We start from the raw sequence: 15,726 nt of genomic DNA, 5'->3' as shown, positions 1-15,726 counted from the left end.
GCAGATAAATATATATATACACTTCTGTGTGTGTATATATATATATTTAGGTGTCTATTTGTAGCTAAATGGGACTTGAAGACAGTAGAAGTGTTTGTGGTTATACCCATTTGGCTATGAGCTTTCTCAGTACCGTAAGAGTTCTTCCCCAATGCTGTGCACCTGTACGTGCTTCTAAACCAGCAGAGCTAAGGTAATTTATGCTGTGTTTCACTTAAGCTGTTTATATCAGTTAATCATACTTTGTCATTAGTTCTCTACATATGTCACTCTATATGTTCTTCCCCCCCCCCCAGCTTCCCATATAATTCGCGGGAACTGTAGGTTTACCCATGAAGAAGGGACTGTTACTCTTATACATATAATTACGTATAGAGAGAGAAATAATATGAACATCAGATTATTACAGCCCATGTGCTTCATTGAGATTACTGCTTTTCCCTAGCAATTTAGCAAAGCACAGGGGAAGAGGCATAGGTGAATCTAGGGCGTTCTGTAAGTTTATCTGCGTGTGGGCTGCTGATTTATTTTGCTTTATTTTGCAGCTCTAGGCATAAATACAGTAGGTAAACAATTAAAGAATATTGATAGCAATATGACTGAACTCTTCTCTCTCTTTTTTCCCGTCTATTATTTTTTTCCTTTTGCATGTGTGGGATGGTATTTTGTTTGGCAAGGTACTTTCAGAACAAATGGTAATTTGGGGGTGAGAAAGGGTGACTCAGCTAAGAGACCTTTCCTCCTGTAGTTACAAAACACAGAGAACTGAGAATGTGCAATTGCATAAAGCCAGGGTCGGAGGGGATCCCTGGAGCTCACCACGTCCAACCTTCTGTTGAAAGCAGGGCTTTAGATGACCCAGGGCTGTGTTTCAAGCCGAGATTGAAATAATTTCCACCAAGGGAGATCCCACCTCTTGTCTGGATAACTTATTTCAATTTTTAATTGTTCTTATAGTGAAGTTTTTTTTAATATCCAGACAGAACATCTCCTGAAGCAGCTTGGGCCTGTTGCCTCTTGTCCTGTCACCACACACCTGTGTGAAGAGATGACCTCCATCTTCTCTATAACAGCTTTCTGGGCAGTGGGAGACTGTGATTAGCTCCCTCTGAGCCTTCTCTTCCCTAGGCTGCATGAATCCCTTCTTCCAACCTTTCTTCATCTGGCAAGCTTTCCGATACTTTAATCATCCTGGTGGCTCTCCCCCAGACTCTCTCCAGTTGTTCAATGTCCCTCAAGAGCTGGAGGGATCAAGTTCTTGAGGGTTTTCTGCAGTCATCATCTTGGAAGCATTTTAAGAGGGCAACGTATATGACTTTGTAAAGCCATCAGTTTAGTGCCATGCTGGGCATGTTATCATATACGTTGTTTAAACCTGTGACTTACGTAGTCTTTGTATATGTCCTAAATAGGCTATGAGATTGTATTTGTTTTATCTAACGACATCTATGTTTCGGTGCAATCCTTAGCAGAGGTAAAGCATTTTAATTATGTACGTCCATGCTTTTTCTTTTGTACTTTATATAGTGTGGCCACTAGGGTTTGGAGGGAAAGATGTTTCTTTTTTTAAACAAAGAAAAAGGGAAAAACTAGTCATTTGCTCTCATGTTTCTCACAATGCAAAACTGCTCTTGTACCAACTAGTGCTGAACAGTCAATGGTGGGTTTAAATAATCAACTACATACTTTAACATATTTTGAAGCACGAACATGGCATCAGTAGGGTTGTGTACTGGAGTTGAACTGCAATCCCAGAAGTAATAGAGAAGATTTTTTTTTTCCAAGGAAAATCCAACAAACAAAACTGTGCTATCGTCCTAAGACAATGACTGACGGCATTTGTATCACTTATATATCCTAAACTCCAGTGTTCCCTGACTCACATTAACCTCTTTCACAAGGATCACAAATCTTCAGAGAATCTCCTCTATCTATGTAATTTACTCTCTGTCAAACATATAAAACAAATCTCAGTAATACTTTGCGTTAGGGGAGGAAAGGAACTTGGAAAGGAAATCTCTATCATGGCTGGCCCTGCGGTTTGACTGTCCAGGGCAGACGGATGGGAAAAGCCTTGTTTCAACACCCGTAACCACAGTTAGACTGATGCTGGGTTAAACGCATTAGCTCAGAGAATCTGTTACGATTTTGGTGTGGGCTTGGGGTTTTCTTCTTTTAGGGGGTGGTGGTGGAATTATTCTGTCACTAGCTTATCGATAGAGACTTTTTAAAATTACATGAAATAACTCAGGGTAAGATTAAGCATGTCACAACTTGGTATTTTTGTCTATACGGCTACTGGTCTTTAGGTTTAGCTCCCTTTTAAAAATAAAATAAGCAGAAATCCTGGGCAGCAAAATACTTGGCAAAGTTTTAACTCTCTTAAGTTCTTTCTTAATCGTTGCTCTGATTTCTTTCTTGTTACTGTGCCAAGCTCCAGTTTGTGAATTGTAGCTTATCCTCCTTCATTTATAGTTCTACATCTCCCCTGTATGTTCTCCGTATTTCCTGGTTTGTAACACAGATCTTTGCTTCCAAGCAGTTCATTTTTAACTTCCCATGTACTTATATGGTGTTAGAAATATTTCTGTTTGATGACTAATAGTGCAGGTAGACATTTTATCTACGTCCTTCTCGTTTATAAGCTTTTTTTTATTATTTTTGTCCTTTTTGCTCTAAAAGAACGTGTCTATCTTTGCCTTACCATGTAATTATTTTAAACATATGTTCATCCATAGTTTTGAATCTCACTCTGTTGGCATTACAGAGTAGAATTTGACAGCTGGGTAAGTCTTATTTAAGAGCATATTTTGCTAGGAACTACTTCCTGCAAAGAAAAACAGAAAATAAGATCCCATTTAAACCAAAAAAAAAAACCTGAAAGAGAGCAACTTTTTAGCACCAAATTTCCTAAACTTCCTTTCTAATAGATAATCAAAACCTAGGAAAATTAATTTGAGATTATCCCCTTAGCTTCATTCCAGACTGCTACTCTTTTTTCCCCTTTTTTTTTTCTTTTGTATTAGGAGAAAATCTATGTACCCATGTGTTTAGATTAAAGACTAGTTTTGGTAGCGCAGACGTAGAATCTTTCACCGCTATGAGGAGGCAGGTTAAATGCCTCCTTCGGGGAGCGTGACCTGTGTAAAATCCAGCCTTTAATCGCAGCCCTACTTACACCACTTATTACAGTATCACCAGACCAATTATAGCAACATCCAGGCTTATCAGAATCGTGGCAGAACAAAGTCCAGAGCTCTTCTCTTACCCTAGAAGTTGCAGGAGCTCAGATGTGAGAGCTCTGAGCACAACGGCGTTGCTGCTGCTGTTACTGGAGCTGGGCGGTGGGTGAATGTAATTTTAGTCCCCGATGCTGTCAACCTGGCATCTTTCACAAGTAGTGATTTTGTTATATAAAAATTGACTCTGTCTGCCATATCTTACAGGGTGGTTATGTAGAAAATGATGCATTTAAAGTTAAAAAAAAAAAAAAAATAGTTGCTAGAAGAGAATTAAGGCAAAGACTCCTTAAAAGTTGTTAACTGGGAGGACAGACTTTTGAAAGCCATTCCACCGGTGCGCGGTGCCAAACTCTTGTATTGCAAAGTTCTGGCTGAAATACCGGGACATGGAGATAATATGGTCCCAGAAAACTTGCCAAGGAAACTGCAGTCAAAAATGTAGGAAACTGTCCAAGATCAGACCTCAGACATGCTGCATTCATTACCAGCAGCTGTGCACATAAGAAGTGTTTCTTTATACCTCACAACCAAAACCGCTGCGGCCTGTCACTGTCATTTTTATAGCAATTTGCTGACTTTTTAAGAAGCAGGAAAACATTTAGCTAAAACAGAAGTTAAAATGACTGACAGAAGATAATTTAAGGGAATTTTAATGGCTACTGGAACGTGTACCATAGAACTATGCTGAAGTGCACATATATTTAAGATTTTACTTTATGTAATAAAACTTGCTAAGAAAATTTAAAAAAATGCGTTGATAATAGTTTAATGTTTACTGTAAATTACAGATGCATACCTTAAAAGATTCCTTAAAAAGGGGAAAGGGGAAAGGGATATGACAGTATTACTGTTATTTTGAGCATTAGAATTTTAACTTATTGACATCTCCTTTTAAGATAAATTCAAATATGCCTCCATTAGGGGGAGTTACACATTCATCGCTAAATGCTTCAGACTTTCAGACACTGTTTGGTATGATGGATTTTCCCTTGGTTGTTTTTGTTAACTTTTAAAACACTCTGTTACTGCTAGTGCCGCCTTGTTTCTCTGTAGTGGAACGCGTTTTTAGCTTGTTTAATCAGCATGCAAAAATTTGCAGCAAAGAAGAAGGTCCAACTATATCAACTTCTAAATACTTCAGGAAAAAACAACCCTATTACAATAGTAAAAATATCTTTATTAATTGGTGGATTTTCCAGAATGAAATATCAATGGCAAGATTTAGAAAACCTGGAGCAAAATTCTCTCTCTCAGGCAGTTTTTCTTTTGCCCGTCTTTTTTTTCTTTTTTCGTCTGTGAAACTGCTTCTGCCTGAGGGTAGTTCAGGAAATCTATCAGTGTCTGGTTTGTTTACTTTGGTGCAGGAGGGTTTTAAACAGCAATGTGACCCTTGTGCTGGATGTTAGCAGGCGCGTTATCAAAAAGGCAAAGAATACCGATGGACTTCAGCTGATAAATTCTTGTGCCGGGCTTTTGAGTACAACAGTTTTAGATGAGGTATTGAAATCATGTAGTTACATGCCTAAGCACTCTCCATCTAGCTGAGCTCCCGCGTAACGTGGGTAGGGACAGATCCCTCTCCTTTATATAGAGCTGGGAACCGCGACCGGTTGAATTCTCTATGGAATAAGTCTGTTGCACGCTTGCCCTGCAATCACAGAGCCCTTGGAGTACTTTTCTCAGTGTCTGTGGCCCAGCTGCAGGAAGCACTGGCTCCTGGGAGTTCAGAAGAACTTCTGGGAGGCCACGTGAGTAAGGAAAAAAAGGATTTCAAATCCGTACAATCTAGGATTCTGCTATACCACATGTGAGGGCTTGTCTCAAAATGAACGCCGGTATCAGTAGTCCGCTCTTCAGGACAGAGCTCTGCTGGAGACTTTGTGTCTCTCCCCCTGGCAAAGTGATCACTGAGGAAGGGTGGACAAGATGAGAAAGGACAATTCAAGGTGGGGAGGAGAGAAGGGGAGAGGGAGGGACGGAATGATGGCAGCAATTCCTGAAGTTCAGCAGTCAGTGCCTTTGCTTAGATAGATGACTGAGTCGTGTATGCGTAATCATCCTCATTGGAGAAAAAAGCATTTGGGTCTCTTGGTGGTGGACACAGAGATGTGAGAATAACTTATCAAAAGCGGATTGAGACGTGAAATGTGGAATAGAGATATTTCTTGTAATAATAATTTTTGCATACATTTTCCATGCAATTTTTAGAACAGGCTGTTTTCCATACTTTTCTACCCTTTTGACCCCGCTTCAACCAAGTACCGAGCAAATGCAGTGAGATGAGTATTCCAACTCCGATCAAGCACAAGCATCCCCAGCAACTGGGAAGGAGGGAGGAGGAATCCCCAAGTATGGCAACTTCCAGACTCTCTAGAAAGGGCTGACGATGCTTCTTGCAGTTAATGGATGGCAGGGGGAAGCTAAGGCAAGTTGTGTGCGTCTGGGAAGTACTGCTGCAGAAAGCAGAGGGAACTCTTTGAGACACTGGTCGTGCTCTATCTGCCTTTTCACCAATATTAAGGGCAGCTTCTATAAATTTGATTATCTTCAGGATATTTGCAATAAAAGCTGTATTTTTACTGAATGCTTTTCTTATCTGTGAGTCCTTCTCCAGCAGGCTGGGCTCTGTCCATCTCAGATTTTTTGGCCTCAGAACTGACCCAGTCACACTGGTGTTCTCAGTCCTAAATGTGGCTCCGCTCTTCCATGTAGGTTTTCACTTAGGCTTTCACTTTGCGTGCTTTGCTCTTAAACTGTAAGCACATGGTGGGTGGGAAGAAGCGGGCGGGAACCCTTTCCTGTGACTTGAGCTGATTCATCAGCAGTCTAAAAACTCCTGTGTCACGCCATCGGCTTTTGTCTGCCCTCAGTATATACATACTATATTTAGTTTCCTTATTCTCCTTGCGAAATACCTTTTATGCTGAATATTCTACCACTTGCTCACATTTTAAGGGCTCTTGTATGAGAGAGTTCAGCTGGCCTTTGAGTTCCTTGTCTTGGCAGATAACGCCAGAACTTGCAAATCTGGCAGCGCTTGTGGGAAGGTCTTCAGTGAAATGCGTTGTTAGTGAAATCATTTGGATGATGGAATTAGGAAATGCTAGTGATAAAGTTGGCTGCTGTGAAATAGCAACCGTATGACAGAGCCCAGCGCCGTGATTTCGGAAGCTGTTTAACACACGTGGATCCATGGCGGTCTGACATCTGTGCAGCGGCGTGCCGAGCAGATGAATGGAGTACGGGGAAGCGGTAGTGGGAAGACTTTAGGGACTATCACATGTGATATCTTCAACGTAATATACTGCAGTGTGGAAACTTGTGTGATGGTTAGCCTTGCTTGAAGTAGGTCGAACACAAGTGGTGGTTACAAGACCTGCGGTACAGGCTGATGGCTCTGTGCATGAGCACAAGGTGAAAAGGCTCGCTAAAACCTGGTGGGCACATCAAAAAAATCCTGAAGTATGGATGAAATGAAGGAAGAAATATTTTCTTCTCCTTCCCCTCCTCTTAAATCCATGGTAACTTTAAATTCTTGATAGCGTCTACGCCCTGGTTCTGAATATGGCGCGTCTGCTGGTATCCAGTACAATTATTTCACTAGCAATTTGGCATGTTGGCAAGTATTAAATGTGTCGGGTTGAATGTGGAAAATGATCACCACCTCTCCAGGAGAATTAATATCCAATAAATCACTTCAGGGTGTTGCCATAAATGCAATTCTAGATGCACTACAGCACTTACTCTTGTGCCGAACAACGCCCCCCATCACCAGGCATTCATCAGCTGCCCGAACGTCTACCATGGGAAGGTTTGTTCATGTAGGCACTTCCGAGTGTACATCAAGTGTATATAAACCCTATTCTTACAGTTTATGAAAACCTCCTCTTCTTTTTTTATTTTTTTTTTCCCCTGGAAAAGGTGATAAGGTGTCTACTTAACAGCAGCCTGCAGTGCAATTTTTTTATGTATATAAACCCAAGTTAATATTTTGTAAAGCATTTATTTCATTTTAAACGTACGATTTTTATAAGCATTTTGTATATAGACCACTTGCAGGGACATGGCTCACACCAGGTGTCAGAGTAGTGTGAAATAATTTTTATGCCACCTTTCCAAGGCAATAAATGTCATATAAGCATACACAAGTGCAGATATAGTACTTTTAGATGAACATTCTCAAACTGTATGTTAGAAATCTGTTTGACAGACTTACCCAAAGGATGACACTTTTTTCTGATCTTGCCAAAGCAGCAACTGTGTAAAAAGAAAATTTGCTCTGGTGGTTCATGTGGGTTTTTTCCCCGCAAGGAGTTATGATGTAGAGGGAGGAAGGAGAAGCTGTAATTAGGAGAAAAGAAAACGGTTTCTTTCTATTGAGGAAAAAAAAAAAAGAAATTTCTGACCAAAGCGATACAGCGAGTTTTCAGTCACCTACCCTACACTAAAAAGACGAAATAGAAGATGAAGGACAGCAGCAGCTGAACCCACAGTCCCAGCCACATAGTTTCTGTCATGATCAGTATAATGCTTATTCCAAGAAATATGTGAAATATTTTGTGGGAATCACACGGATATTGACTTTTTTTCTTTTTTTTTTTTTGTGCTTCTGTTTGTAAAATATCTTTTTAAAGATGTCAGTTTGGAGAAGTACCTTGAACTGGGTTTTTGTTTGGTTTTCGTTTATTTTTGGGGGGTTTTGGGGGTTTTGGGTTTGGTTTTTTTTTGTTGTTTTTTTTAAGGTGATCAGAATACAATATAAACTTTTTTAGAGATGTGAGATTCCAGCTTCATCATGAAGAAGAACAGAGTGGTTTTTCGTAGAGCTTGTTCTCTTACACGAATAGGATTGCTCTGCTGGTGGTCTTTACCAATTCTAAGAGATTCACAACAGGGTAGTTTTTTCACGAAAGCCAATTCTCTTTGTCAGACCTCTATACAAAACTATTTTATTCTAAATTGATTGTTTCAAGCAGCCTACAGATACCTTGTTTGTTAGGAAATGTCCTGTAGCTCATGAGCTTACAAACCAAATTGACCTCTTTTTCTTTCCAGTTACTCCTTTATGTCACTTTCATTTGCAGTAGATGTCTTCCTCTTTTTCTTTCTGACAAAAGTGTAAAAATTTAATTAAAAAAAACCATATCCAGTAATCCTGAGGGATTTAGAGCTGTGGACCCAAGTATTAAATGTAAATCAAAACTTAGTCAGTTGGAAGCTGCTTAATATGAAGATTAGACACTCGGTCTCCAGTTCGGAGCATTAGCTGTGCAAGCAACTGCTTCTTTGCCTTCTTTTCCAGGTGAAAGCCAGTGGGTAGCAGCTGCCGATAGAGGTCTCGGAAAAAATGGGAAAGCAATATGAAAAATTAAGGGAGGAAGGTGCAACACCTGTGCATGTTTCAGGATCTTTAATAGTTTTCTCTTGCGGGTCCCGAAGCGTGCTGATGCGCTGAAGTGAGTCTCGCAAGACACCAACAGGATTCAAATTCACAGCAAGTTGAGTTTAGAGAGAGATATAAGGCTCGGATTATAGTTGGATTTTTATTTCTTCACTGAAAAGCTTAAACTTTTTCCTAAAATACTATAGCCGATCCCTCTAAAATTACATAAAAAGACCTGAAAACATCAGAGCATTACTTTCATTGCTTCATCTCACTACCGTTACTCATATAGCAGTTCTTCTGAAACAAACAGGATTAACTTTTTTTTTTTTTTTTTGGTGGGAGGAGGAGGAAACTATTTCTTTCAAAGGCCTCATGGATACATCATCTAATCCCCCAGAACTTTCATGAAAATGTCTTCCTCCTCATCACTGAGCTGTACGAGAAGATAAGGGAAGCATGTATGCTTTGTATTTTCCCAGAACTGTGTTAATCATTCAAAGCATATGTGCCCTTTTTCGCTGTAGTCTGCTGGCTCACTGGTACTGTCTGCATTCGAACACGGGAACGTATTGATGAAAAAGTAACTAAAACTATATAAGTACTATGGAAAGCATCGTGACCAATATTTATGTCTTTAATAATTCAGTTTTGTTCATCTTGGTTTTGGAGACCAAGATATTCGATTGGTACAATAACTGTAGGTTTGTATTTTATGACAGAAAGTAGTGTAGAGTAGGGTGGTTCTACGCAAAATTCTAGGTATTGTTATACAGAAATATTTTGCATTTTTTTTACCTTGCCTGATACTGCATTGAGCTCACTGGGAATTTGTCAAAGAGCAGAGTAACGTTATTTACTTCAATATATTAATCTACAGCACTCAGAACTTGCAGTACAAATATAGACTGGCTGGGTTTGTGTTGCTTGTTAGGGAAAAAAACACCCACGTATTATCCACTTATATTCAAGAAAAGTGTCATAATTCAATCATTTTTTGAAAGGACTGTATTTTTGCTATAACTCTTGCCCTACCCTAGTTTCATCTACTTGCTTACGATTTCCACTTGTATTTTCAGTGAAATGCTGATGTGAAACTGCAAAATTTTTAATACACTCTTGGAAGGGATTATGAAAAATAAAGTTAGGCTTTATCTATGTGAATGAAAAGGGGGAAAAAAAAACGTTTATTGTTTTCAGATTTGAACACCGAATCTGTGGTCTCATCGTGGTCTTAGTCTGTTCTCATTTAAATCAGCGTCATTACGGCATGAAAAATGGCTCATCTGAATCTTTCCGTGTGAGAAAAATCTAGTCAATGTCGTGTACTATTTAAGCGCTTAAGAACTACAAGATGTTCTACATGTAAATATATTTGTGCACATGTGCTTTCTCATGGGAACACATTATATTACTAATCCTGTTGATATCAGATAGTGTTCTTAGACTTTTATTTCTAGACAAGAATTTGCCTTTTTTAACACACTTCCATCAGGAACTGGAAAGCTAAGTGATAAATATTTTACTTGATTAAGTCTGTTTTGTAAAACAGATGTGAGAATGTATGTTGCTGTTATAAATGATACCTTATCTGACAACAATCTTTCTCTTAATCAGCGTTTAAATTTCATAGCTTAATACTCTGCTTTGTTGTAGGATTGTAAGAAAAACAGGTTCCAAAGTGACGTACTGATGCTGTGCGGTTTCGGTTTCTATGTAGATACGTAACGCACATGCAGAGAACAGTATTTCTCTGAAGTACACCTAGCATTTCAGTACAAGTGGCTGTAACCCTAATTAACTATTTACGATAGGATGTCTTAACTTAGGCTACTGCTATTCAAAGAAGTGAATTAGTATTTGGCTAAAAAGGTGTTTGTTCCCTTTTAGTAAAAGCCGTTGGTCATCCCTAATGTTGATAAATGGCTGAAATTATTGTTACCGGGATGATAAGAAGAAGAAAGGTTCAGTGATTAGGATAGGCCTTGGAGGACCATCCGAGGCATCAGGTTTTCCCTCTCCACGTTTGTGGTATCGACAGGTCAGCTTTGTGTCTCCATCTGCCGTATTAAAAATGGGCATGATAAAGTTTTCTACTTTGGCGTGACGGCACTCAGAGAGGATCTTAGTAAGGACTGAATCGTTAATGTGCTGCAAGGAGCACAGCCACTCGTACCTGGGGCTCTCTAGTCTAATGGGTCACCTCCGGTGTCACTTCTTACGGCCTTTCCTGGCATCACCTTGAAGTGATGGAATTACCAACGTTTCAGTTCTCTGTGATGATATTAACAGAGTGAGTATGGCTGTTTGTTACTACCATTAAATTCCTGAAAACATGTCACAAATTCTAATGCAAATGTAAAAATTAATCATCGTGACTGAGCTGCAATAGCCCTCCCTCCTCAACCAAATGCAAACCAGCCAGTTTGAAAGCTGAAACAAAGCCCTGTCTCCAGAAACTAACCACATTCACAATTCTCCCCTGTTTTCATACACTCTGGAAAAATATGAACTATGCAACATGCTATGAAGGCCATAAAATCTGAGCTCTTCTGGATCGGGGGAGAGGAATCAGTTCCAAAAGCTTTGAGTTCCCACAAAGAACATCCTGTTAGCAGTTCGTCGCTCTTTTATACCAGCAAGGCCCCAGCTCAGTTGTTTTCACTGATCTAAATTGTGGCAATACAACAGAGAGAGTGAGAGCGAGACAGAGAAATTCTTTCACATGTGTCAAGGCCGGCTGTGTGGTACCTTTCAGTCCTCTTAAAAAAAAAAAGGTAAGTTTTCAGGTGACCCTGGCAGTGACCTGGAAAGGCCACCGTGACTTGAGTTCAGCGGGGGACGAGTCTCTGTTGCCCGTGAAATGCAGCTTCCAGTAAGGAGAGTAAAAGTGGCTACCGTCGTGATAAATGTACCTGCAGATAGCTGCATGGATTAACACAGCTCTAATTTATTCCACATTAAGAAAAAGGGCTATAATGAGTTATTAATAAAGAAAGACTAAAAATGGGTTCAAATGCAATGGTTAATGCTCTGCATAATTTACTGTAATAATTCTTCTGACCAAATAATTAAAAAAAAAAAAAGTGCTTCTTTCTTTTCCTATGAATGAAACATATACGCTATTCCCCCCCCCGCCCCAACCCCCAAGGTTTTGTTAAATCTTTCTACTGTTCGGGCATGAGAAACGTGGGCATAAAGCATGGTATCTGTGCTGGAGTCTGCTTCACCCCCGTTTGTCTACTCCATATAAATATTTTCCTAAGCAAACATCTATGTTTCAGATGTCTTGAGCGTTGCACCTAATAGATTTCATAAATCATTTGTGCTGGCATTAATGGGACAGTGGAATCGCAGCACAGGGGGCATCAGAGCAATGGAAAATTCCATTGCAGCTGGCTGAAAATGGAGAGAAGAGGATCCACTGCAGCGACACCCAGGTCTGTTCCTGCATGGGGATGGGGAGATGAGGGACAGCCGGGTGAAGGAAGAGGGTCAGCACCAGCGTAATGAACAGGTGCAGAATCCTACTTTTTTTATAGGCTGCAAACCTCAGATAGTGAATGTACGGTTGTGTGTATTTGTCGAAAAATGGTATCAAGTGTATAGGTAGGTACTCACAAGGAAGCTTTCTTTTGGAAAGAGGGATTGTTGGAATACCTCATGTCTTGCGTAGCATCTGGGAGGACCCTGCTTCCTGCAGAGTCCATGGCAGTCTTCTGCAGAGGGGCAGTAATTCTCAGAAGAGCTCTACCTGAGCTGGCTGCAAGCATCCAGTTCCCATTCCTCTTTTTTTTCAAGACCTCTAAGGGTATATGCCTCAATTAATAACCTACTTAGTAGATTTTTCAGTGGCTGAAAGTGCTTATCCATAGGTACTCCGTTCAAGCCGTTTGGAAAATGGTATTTGTGTGATCTAATGTCCCATTTATTACAACTAGACCTCTTGGAAGAGACACAGAGTATGAGTGTTGCTGGTGCATTGCTGGAGACTTCCTTAACTGACTATATTCCTTCATGATTTCATCTTATACTTCTCTTCTTGGCCGATGTTGCAGCTATCGCAGATGTGAGAGTCTGTCCAGAATTCGAACTGCAAAAAGCTTCCAGTTTTCAGCACAAACCCCCCGAAGCTGGAGCAAAGTAGAAGCCAATGGTGGCTGTATTACGGTTTCTCCTTTGTGCGAAGTCAAAGCACACGTAGTCTGTTGCACATCCAACTCGAAGAGCTTCAGTTCAAAATGTAGTATCAGTGCTACTACTTCTGCCTTTTTTTCAGTACTTTTCCCCATTGCCAGCCAAGACTGCCCTCATCAGGACCTGGCCACTCAGCTCATTATTTTCCCCCATTTCACGGAATTCTACAATTTCAGTTTGTCTAGCCTTTGTTTCTCTAGGAAGTTGCAAATGAGCACTAATTGTGTGAGCTTTATGAATATTATTATATTTCTTCTGAACAATACATCTAAAATATGTGCGTTCATTGCAGCCTTCTATGTAACAGTGTTGAAACGTATTCTGGAATGGTATTATCTTCCCTGGAAGTATTGTGTAGTCATTAACAGTATCTTGATCTGATTTTTGGCAAAATGTGGCTTCTGAGTAGCTGCTGTGATAACTTGGGCTGTGTCAGCAACGGATCTTGTAATGGGGTGAGGAGAGTTACGGTTAGTCAGTATTAGCAAAGGTCCCAGGTGAAAAACAGCATGATAGAAGTTTTGTAGGAATTACTACATACCACTGTACTTTCTAAGCCAATTTGGAAGAAGGTTCTTTGTGTATTGATGTTAAGAATGAATTTGGAGACATCATTCCCATGAGGGAGTAATAAAAAAAAAATCTGATTCTGTTACTAAAGACAGAGGCATTAACTTATTTGATTACCAGATGAAAAGGGGATTTTCTGCTTTGAATGGGTATAGAATCATAGAATCATGGAACAGTTTGGGTTGGAAGGGACCTTTAAAGGCCATCTAGTCCAAACCCCAGTGAGCAGGGGCATCTTCAGCTAGATCTGGTTATTCCGTCCAACCTGACCGTGGATGTTTCCAGGGATGGGGCATCTACCACCTCTCTGAGCAACCTGGGCCAAGGTTTCACCAACCTCAGCATAAAGAATTTCTTACTTATTTCCAGTCTGAATCTATCCTCTTTTGGTTTACAACTGTTACCCCTTGTCCTATCACAGTAGGCCCTGCTAAAAAGTCTTGTCTCCAGCTTTCCTGGAGCCCCTTTAGGGACTGGAAGGGGCTCTAAGGTCTCCCCGGAGCCTTCTCTTCTCCAGGCTGAACCCCCCCAGCTCTCTCAGCCTGTCCTCACAGCAGAGGGGCTCCAGCCCTCCCAGCATCTCCGGGGCCTCCTCTGGCCCCGCTCCAACAGCTCCGTGTCCTTCTGCTGTTGGTGCCCCAGAGCTGGAGGCAGCACTGCAGGGGGGTCTCACAGAGCGGAGCAGGGGGGCAGAATCCCCCCCTCGCCCTGCTGCCCACGCTGCTGGGGATGCAGCCCAGGCTGCGGGGGGTTCCTGGGCTGTGAGCGCACATTGCTGGCTCATGTTGAGCTTCTTATCCACCGACGCCCCCAAGTCCTTCTCCTCAGGGCTGCTCACTATCCCGTTTGAGATGGGATTTATATCTGCGTATTCGGTAGGCACCTAGCTGTTCTGTCTCTGTATAGCAGTTCAGAAATTAGCGGCGAGCGATGGGAACGCGGTGTTTTGTACCCGTTATCTATCGCTGTATCCGACAGCGGTGGTGCACAAGGCGATGCACCTGAGTCTGTGTCCGCTCAGGTCTGGCCGCGGCCCCAGCCCTTGATGACAGGACCCTGCAGCCCTTCCCCGGCCGCGTCCCCTCCCCGGCCGCCCTCCCCGAGGGCCGTTGGGCGGCGGTTCGTCGGCCGCAGCCCCGAAAGGGTTAAGGCGTCGACAGGCCCGGCCCCCGCTCCCCGCCGGGGAGTGAACGCCGCCGCCTCGGCCTATCGCGGCGGGGCCGGGGGCCGGCGGGGCTCGGCCGGGCGGGCCGCCGCTGAGGGGAACGGCGCGGAGCGGCGCGGAACGGAGCGGAGCGGCACGGCGAGGTGAGGCGGGGGCCGGGGCTTCGGCAGCTCCCCTGTGAGCAGGAGCAGGAGCAGGAGCAGGAGCAGGAGCAGGAGGAGGAGGCGGGCATGGCCGGTGCGGTGTCGGTAGCGCGGCGGAGCCGTGAGGGAACGGCTCCGGGCCGGCGTGTGAGGGGCCGGGGAGCGGGAAGGGTCGGTGCGCGGAATCGGAGGTGTTAAGAATTGAGAAGTGGGATTGGTTTTCTTTTTTTTTGCATAATTTGCATTCGTGGGGCCGCAGGGCTCCCTCGCCCAACTCTCGTTATCCTTGTGTCAATGGGAAAAGTGGAAAGTACTTCTAATTATTGCGCTTCCGAGAGGCGGCGGTACCTGCTGTGCTGGGGGGAGGTGGGGGGGGAGAGATGTGGAGGAGATCGTGCTGCTTCAAAAGTGTGGAAAGAAAAATGTAACTTTACAACAGTGCAAATTATGCAAATAAAAGCGGGGGGCCGGGGAGGGGGGGCAGGAAAAAAAAAAAAACCACGCAACACCCTAGTTAATTTCTAAAGGATTGTAAAATCCTTCATTTAAAGCCTAGCGTAATCCTTGACGTTTCTGTGGGCACCTGAAAAACAAGCAGAGCCGAGGTATGGAAGTGCAGGGCTGCTGGTGTAAAGTGCCAGCTCCTCCTGCCTTTCGTGCCTCGCAAGCCATACCTACGGAACCTACAGCTGTGTCACAAAGTCGTTCCCTGTTCTTAAAGCTTAATATAATCAAATTCAGTGCCTAAAGATGGTGTAGTTGAAGATGTGATCCTTTTTGCACTGAAGTGGAAATACTTTCAGTAATTGAAAGCAGATTCACGTCTGGAGTTGTACAAGCCAAGGTTTTCATTTTTAAAATAAACCTTTTGTTCCCCAGCTTTAAATGTTTCACTGAGCCATCCGGAGACCTCTGTTTGTTAATTGCTAGAGTAGACTTTAAGGAAGGATTGGGGAAAAAAAACCCTGAGAAAGGTATGTCAGCAATTAAATTTACTTAAATTTACAATGTCTGTATTCCAGTGCA

At 42.2% G+C, this 15,726-nt stretch overlaps 1 protein-coding gene across 24 annotated transcripts in view; it reads left to right on the top strand.

Moving 5' to 3' along the window:
• TENM3 (teneurin transmembrane protein 3) overlaps positions 1-15,726 on the top strand; it is a 486,507-nt gene that overhangs the window by 221,221 nt on the left and 249,560 nt on the right. For 3 of the 24 annotated variants that reach the window (XM_074588390.1, XM_074588389.1, XM_074588385.1), the window contains exons 1-2: positions 14,615-14,700; positions 15,580-15,674. The exons of 18 other annotated variants lie outside the window; for them this stretch is intronic. The gene's annotated coding sequence lies outside the window, so the exon portion shown is untranslated. Of the gene's footprint in view, positions 1-14,613; positions 14,701-15,579; positions 15,675-15,726 lie in introns of those variants that run through there. 3 more of the 24 variants (XM_074588386.1, XM_074588391.1, XM_074588387.1) reach the window with 3 other exon arrangements.

This window comes from Larus michahellis, chromosome 5 (assembly GCF_964199755.1).
Source record: "Larus michahellis chromosome 5, bLarMic1.1, whole genome shotgun sequence".
Lineage (NCBI taxonomy): Eukaryota > Metazoa > Chordata > Aves > Charadriiformes > Laridae > Larus > Larus michahellis.
Note: the sequence above shows the minus strand (reverse complement) of the source record. Positions and strands in the feature narration are given on the sequence as shown.